Source organism: Elephantulus edwardii, unplaced genomic scaffold, assembly GCF_000299155.1.
Source record: "Elephantulus edwardii isolate Elephantulus edwardi_28Jun2011 unplaced genomic scaffold, EleEdw1.0 scaffold00015, whole genome shotgun sequence".
Taxonomy (NCBI): Eukaryota; Metazoa; Chordata; class Mammalia; order Macroscelidea; family Macroscelididae; genus Elephantulus; species Elephantulus edwardii.
In genome coordinates this window covers 26,502,042-26,509,896 of record NW_006399765.1, presented here as the reverse complement: position 1 = coordinate 26,509,896, position 7,855 = coordinate 26,502,042, and positions in this window count along the sequence as shown.

Below are 7,855 nucleotides of genomic sequence, written 5' to 3'. Positions count from 1 at the left end.
TTTAAATAAAAATTTCTATTTTAATTGCCATTTTAACACAAGTTTACAGAAAAGTTAAATTTTCCTTCATTCATTGTTGCACATTTTACCTACTCTACCTCCCTTTCCCCCTCCCCAAGTTGACTTTCTTTTTCTTTTCATTAGTTTATTTACAAAATTCTAATACAAATTTGAATAAATTCTTTCACTTTCCCTCACCCCTCTACCCATCAAATTGTACAACCCAATGATTAATCCCCCCCTTTCCCCTGAACATCCACAAACCTCCCACCCCTCCTGGATCCTTATACTCATTCTACAACAACGGTCTTATACAATATTTATCCTTGTGGGACTGAGATAGTTCACTCAGCATAATGTTCTCCAGTCCCTCCCAAGTTAAGTAATAATTTACAAAATCATTGTTCCTGCATGCTGCATTGTATTCCATTTTGTGAATGTACCATACTTTCTCAATCCATTTGTTTGTGGTTGGACATTTGGGCTGTTTCCATTGAACCACCAACTTTTTGGTTAACAGCCTAATACATAACACCCACCCCCCCCACCCCAGGATGCCTCAGTGCCTACCCATTGAAATATCGCCAGGTAGAACAGGTCTACAACAGAAATGCATGGCTGAATGAAGATAAGTGGGTGTGAGACACAGGTGTATTATACATGAACCTGACATTTCTCAGATTACAGCGCAATCATTCCATTAACGGGCTCTCTGTTTCAATCCAAGATTTGTGAGGTCAATGAATTTAAAAAACTCAAATGCTCTGCAGAGAAGATTCCTCTGGTGGCAGCCACTGCCTCTATTTTACTTTAGTTATGATTTGGGTGAACAGAAAGCACCCCTGAGCATGGCGGGAAGAGGCCTCTTTCTCCCCTGCCGATGAAGGGAGTTTTGTATTCTTTTTATTTGCCTTACCAGCAGAAATCTATTGTTCTCGCTAAGAATTTTAAAAGTTCACTGGACTGTTTCTTATGCTGAAATCATTACATCTTCCTCAGGTGGGATGTGCGTGGAGCTCACTTTAAAATTAAAGTCTTCAGGGCTTTTCATCAAGCGCTGAACGGAAAGTTTAATTATGTTTCTCATCAGCAGATGCATGTGTCCTTCAGCGTGCAGCAACGACACTATAAAGACACGTCCTAATGACTCGCATGCCTTCTGTGGACTGTGATGAGTCCCCCGGGATGGCTTCTCTTTCTCTTGTTAAAACTGTTGCAATATTACATACAGTGTTGCATTAAGCACATATACACTGTGTTATGTGTTTATCACATATTGAGGATAATGAAGTAGGAATATTTTATTTAGATTAACATGTATGCCACTAACATATTTTAGAGTAGAAAATTTGGCTAACAGTTTACCTCAGAGTACTATTTAAATAGCAATAAAATGTTAAAATTTTGGTAATGGCAAGCTTATTTTGCAGTCTTTGAATCATAATAGAGTTATAATTTTAGCTTCAGTGTTTTCCCCATTACATTAAAATATCACAGTTTATTAATTTTCCTGCTCATGGAAATTTTGATTATTCTCAAAATTTTTATTACGAAAGTGTGCTTACTATTGTTAAATGTCATTTACTTCCAACTCATAGCGACCTTATAGAGAGCAAGGAAACATTGCCTATGCCTGGCGGTAGGCCATCCGTATAATCATTGCCGTGTTGGGCACACTGTTAACAGTGTCTGTGTCAAGCCATCATGCTAAGGGATGTTTATCTCTATGTACATGAACTAAGTATGGCTGAGAAGTACAATTAGTCGGTATGGGATTTGTGTATCTTTTCTTTATGGTATATTATGATATTGATTCTTTTTAAGCCAACTCTTACAGTTACCAAGCCAGTTCACCTCACTGAGGGTCTCTTTTTCTCCTCAGTGAACCTCTGCTTTTCCAAGCAAGTTACTCTTTGCTAAGGACCACCCATTGTGTATTCCATCTTTTGAAGCTTCAATTTCTTCATTTCTGTGACACTGCTGGGTCAAATGTGAGAATGGTTACCCATGGTGGACAGTGTTTGGTGAAGCAAACTGATTAAAACAAGCTTGGAAGCAGGGGTGGCATCTACTCTGAAATCGCTTGCCTCTGGAAACTCTATGAACGTGGAAAAACGATGAGAGTTATTCAAGTGTTCAGGTCTTTCGATCATAGGGTTGCTATGAGTCATCTACCACTCCATGGCACTTAACAACAACAGTATGCATTTATTGTGTCTTATTGTACAATGTATTTATTCTATTTATATGTCTATATATCAAGAATATCTACTATATATCTATATATAATTTACATCTTTATATAAATATATTTATTATATGTACATATTACCAGTATTTGCAATCGCTTGTTATGCATCAGAGAGTTGGACAATGACTAGGGAGGACAGAAGGAGAGTGGATGCTTTTGAGCTGTGGTGCTGGAGAAGGGTACTGAATGTACACTGGACTGCCAGAAACACAAACAGATTCATCTTGGAGAGGATTAAACCAAGCTACTCCTTGGAGGCAAGGATTCTGGGGCTTCATCTGACTTATTGGACATGTTGCCAGGAGGGACGGGTCCTTGGAGAGGGACATCATGCTTGGGAGGGTGGAGGAGAGGAAGACCCTCTATGAGATGGATTGATTAGGTGACTGGGGTAATCCGGACGGGTGTGTCAGAGGTGGTGCGGCAGGGTTTAGGGCTGTTGTGCATAGGGTCGCTATGAGTTGGAAACGACTTGACGGCACATAACAACAACAACAACAACATATATTATCAGTAGTTATTGATCTGTTCCACAATCAGCACCTGGCCTCGTTTTCACAGCTGACATTGAGCTTTTCCAAAGATTCTTTCCACAAATGCAATTGATCTGATTCCTATGCATACCATGAGGTGAAATCCATGTGTATAACCTGTGTTTATGTTTCTTTTAAAATGTATTTGCAAGGAATAAGTAAGTCATTGATTGTGCAAAATTCTATCATTCTATCTCCAGTTTCATTTCTGTCTTCATTTCCATGTTTTCAGCTACTGATCCTTCTTCTCTGTTCCCAACTTTAGCGCAGGAGAGGAAGACCCTTGATGAGATGGATTGATTCTGTGACTGGAGTAATGGGAGTAGGTGTATCATAGACAATGAGATTGGCAAGGGATAGAGAAGGATTTAGGGCTGTTGTACATAGGGTCGCTATGAGTTGCAGATGACTTGATACCACATAACAATAACAACATATGTTTAATTACAGAAGTATATCAACTTATTAACAGCCATATTGGTCTAGAAATGTTAAACTTATTTTTTTTCCATTTGTACAGGAGTAACACAATGTATTAAATATGTAAGGTCTTGTGTACATAGGTTTGATTACAGAAACTAATATTCTCTAAATAATGAGTTTTGTAAGAAAAGATATATCAACTTATATATAAATAATAAAGAATAGAATCAAATAGAAATAATTATAAAATGCTGTTGTTGTGAGGTGCCCTTGAGTTAACAACTATTCATAGTGACCCATGAACAACAAATCTGCATCTTGTCCTCATGATTTTTAATGTGCTTGAGTCCATTGTTGCAGTCAGTGTATCAGTTTATCTTGGTGAGGGTCGTCTTCTGTTTCAAGGACCCTCCTTGACTTCTTCTCACAATGTGCTCCAAGTTTAGGAGGCGAAGTTTCACCATCCGTGGCTGTAAGGAGCAAACACCCTGGCTGTACTTCCACCAAGACAGGTCTGTGTGTTCTTATAACAAGTCATGGGATTATCAGTGCTCTTCTCCAACAATTCCAAGTTCTTGATTCTTCTCGTGTCTGTCATCCTTGTCCACTATGCAACTTTTCGATGCCTAAGAAGCAATGGAAAATACCATCGCTTGAATCAGACACACCTTTGTCTTCAACAATGTTCTCTTTAGAATCTTGGAGAGATCCTTGACAACAGAGTGTTCCAATGCAGTACAACATTTTATTTTTTTTTTAAGGTAAAAGGTAAAGATGGGTTTATTAGAAACTTTTATCCCAGAGATGGGATGGACGTTTCACCCGGGAAACGAAATGTGGAGGAGATCCTTTTGATTTCTTGATTGCTGCTTCCGTGGGCATTGATTGTGGACCCAAGAGATATTAAATCATTGACTGATTTATTCCTTTTTAAAAGTTTTAAATTATATTTATTACTCACTATGTTATTGGCTCTGTTCTTAGCATTTTTTTCCTTCTTCTAACGACTGTTCTGGTAGACGTGAGAACAGGTTACTCCTTACTGATAAGGATGGTGAATCTTCATCTCACTTAATTTGGACGTGGGTCCAGAAAGGCCCTTCCTTGGAAAAGAGCATCAGACCGGTAAAGACAGAGGCTTAGAGAAAGAAAGGAAGACCTCCAACCAGATGGATCGAGGTCGTGACTGTAGCAATGACCTTGAGTGTATCTGAAATCGTGAAGATGGTGCCGAGCAGGGCAGGGGGCAGATCTGTTGTTCAGACCGCTGCTATGAGTCATAGTGTACGGATGGCAATTAACAACCACAATCTTCTAAAGAGCATATAGGAGGGAAACACAGACACATACACAAACACACACAGATGAATACATATGTATTGTCATTTATTTCATGTGTACATATTTATTTCTTGATCTGCTGTTGTGTTGTGTTCAATGCCTTTGAGTCCATGATGACTCATAGTGACCAGAGGAACAGAAGAAAGATCCACATGGTCCCATGTCAACCTCACAATCTGCTGTGTAAATGATATACTGAATATCCTTTGCCAACATCACTATTCAAAGGCATTGATTTTTTTCCTTTGATCTTCCTTATTCATTGTTCAACTTTTACATACATTTATTAGGTAATATATTTATATGATTAATGTAGAAATAGATATATTTTATTCTATAGCTTAGGTTAATGATATAAGATAAATTCTAGAATTATAATACAATATATTCTAATTATAAGCTCTATTATAAGATATAAATGATGCATATGACTATATATTTGCCTACATAATTTGTTGTTGTTATGTGCCATCAAGTTGCTTGCGACTCATAGTGACCCTATGTACAAAAGCCCTAAACCCTGCTCTATCCTGTGCCGACCTTAGTGTCTCTGACACACCTAACCTCCATTACCCCAATTACTGAATCGACCCATCTCATCGAGGGTCTTCCTCTCTTTCGCTGTCCCTCCACCCTCCCAAACATGATGTCCCTCTCTAAGAACATCCCTCCTTGTAACATGCCCAAAGTATGTCAGACAAAGCTTCAGAATCCTTGACTCCAAGGAGCAGCCCAGTTTCACACTCTCCAGGACAAACCTGTTTGTTCTCTTAGCAGTCCATGATATATTCAACACTCTTCTCCAGCATCGCAGTTCAAAGGCATCAATTCCTTTCCTATCATCCCTAGTCACTGTCCAGCTCTCTGACGCATGGCAAGCAATTGTGAAGACTATGACCCAGATCAGGTGCACCTTAGTGTTCAGACTGACGTCGTTGCTCTTCAGTAGTCTGGAGAGATCCCTGACAGCTGACTTTCCCAATGCAATTCATCTCTTGATTTCCTGGCTGCTGGTACAAAGAGTGTTGATTGTGGAGCCAAGTAAACTAAAACTATTAACAATCTCAATCTCTTCACCATCCATAATGATGCTGCCAATCTTTCTAGTGGTGAGAATCTTTGTTTTCTTAATGTTGAGCTTCAATCCATATTGAAGGCTGCAGTCTTTGACCTGCAGCAAGTGCTTCAGGTCCTCTTCAGTTTCAGCAAGCAGGGTTGTGTCATCTGCATAACGCAGGTTGTTAATGAATCTTTCTCCAATCCTCATTGCCACATTCCCCTTTATACAGCCCAGCATCCCAGATGATCTGTTCTGCAAATAGATTGAAAAGGCATGGAGACAGAATACATCCCTGGCAGACATCCTTCCCAATTTTGAGCCATGCGGTGTCTCCTTCCCCTATTCTGACGGCTGCCTTCTGGTCCAAGTACAGGTTTCGCATTAGCACAATCAAGTGTTCTGGGATTCCCATTCTTCTCAGAGTCAGCCATAGTCTGTTGTGATCCACACAGTCAAATGCCTTTGCATAGTCAATGAAACACAGATAGACATTCCTCTGGTACTCTTTGCTTTCAGCCAAGATCCATCTAGCATTAGCTATAATATCCCTACATGGCCTCTTCTCAACCCAGTCTGCACATCTGACAGTTCTCTGTTGACATGTTGTTCCAGTCGCTTTTGGATAATTTTCAGCAGAATCTTGTTTGCATGTGATATAATTTTGCTTGTTGTTTTTGTTATGTGCCATTGAGTCAGAACTGAGTCATAGCTTACAGCCCAGCAGGTTTTCAGAGGCTATAAATCACACGGAAGGAAATTACCCATCTTTCTCCCTATGGAGCTCCTGGGAGATTTGATCCGTGTACCTTTGGGTTGGCAGCATAATTCCTTACTACTAAGCCAGCAGCACTCCCTTATAATTTATGTAGCATAAATGAAATGCATTTATATAAATGAAATACATTTTCCCCCCCATGGTGGCGTAGTGTGTTATTGGTTGCTCTGCTCACCAAAATATCCTTCATTCCAATGCAACAGCTGTCCTGAGGGAGGGACACCTTTTCCCCCTGGGATTTATACCCTCAGAAATCCGATTGGGGATAGCTGTGAGTGACAGTGCACTCAGCAGCACTGGACTTGGGGGTTTTAAGTATATGTGTTTATGATTCATGTCATGGGATTGCCAACTGCCTCACACGCATGTGAGAACTGGACAATGAGTAAGGAAGAGCAAAGAAAAATCACTGCCTTTGAATGATGACCTGAAGAATGTTACGTGTATCATTTACACAGTAGAAGTTGTGAGGTTGGCAAGGACCAGGACAGGTTTTCTTGTGTTGTCCACAGGGTTGCTGCGGTCACAGGTCATTCAATGGCATCTAACATTTGAAAATGCACACGAAGTATTGACACAGAATAGTTTCAAATTATTGTTGTGGTTAGGGGATACTCATTAAGCATATAAATAAAATTATAAACAAAAGAATATCATTATGGACTATTTAAAAGGTAGTCTAACACCCTGTCTAATATGTGATAACGGAGTACTGGTGTCTTAATGGTAAGGAGTTGCCCTGCCCACCCAAAGACAAATGGTTCAAATCCACCAGCTGCTTGACAGGAGAAAGATGGGAAATCTTGTGATTTACTGCATCTGAAAATCTATTAGAAGGCCAGCTATAAGTCAGTTCTGACATGTAATAGTAATAACAACAATATGCTATAATACATTATGTTTGCATATACAGCACATAAATGTACAAGAGATAATACTTTTTTATTTAAATAAAATGTGATTTTATAGTGGTTTACTTTTAAAAGTTCAAATACATTGTTTTTCACATCAAATCTTTCCCATTTCCTTTATCCACTCATCCCCCCACCCATCAAATTGGGCAACCCTAATGATTAACCAAACCCCGCCCCTCCTCACCCCTCTCCCTTTCCTCCCTTGCATCCTCATACACATTTTACAATAATGGTCTGATAATGTCTGTCTTTATGGGACTAAGTTATTTCACTCAGCATAATGCCCTCCACTCCCTCCCAAGCTAGGTAGTGATTTACAAAATCATTGCTCCTGCGTGTTGTGTAGTATTCCATCATGTGAATGTACTATAATGAAGAGATCATTTCTAATCTTTAAACAGGTATAGTATGACAAGCAGGTCATCTTTTAGCATATATCCCATAAAAAGCCTGGTGATGTGGTTACACACTTGTCTGCTAATCAGATAATCAAATCCACCAATTCCACCTTTCATCCGTGATGCAGCTGATGGATTTGAACCTCTGACTTTTTGATTA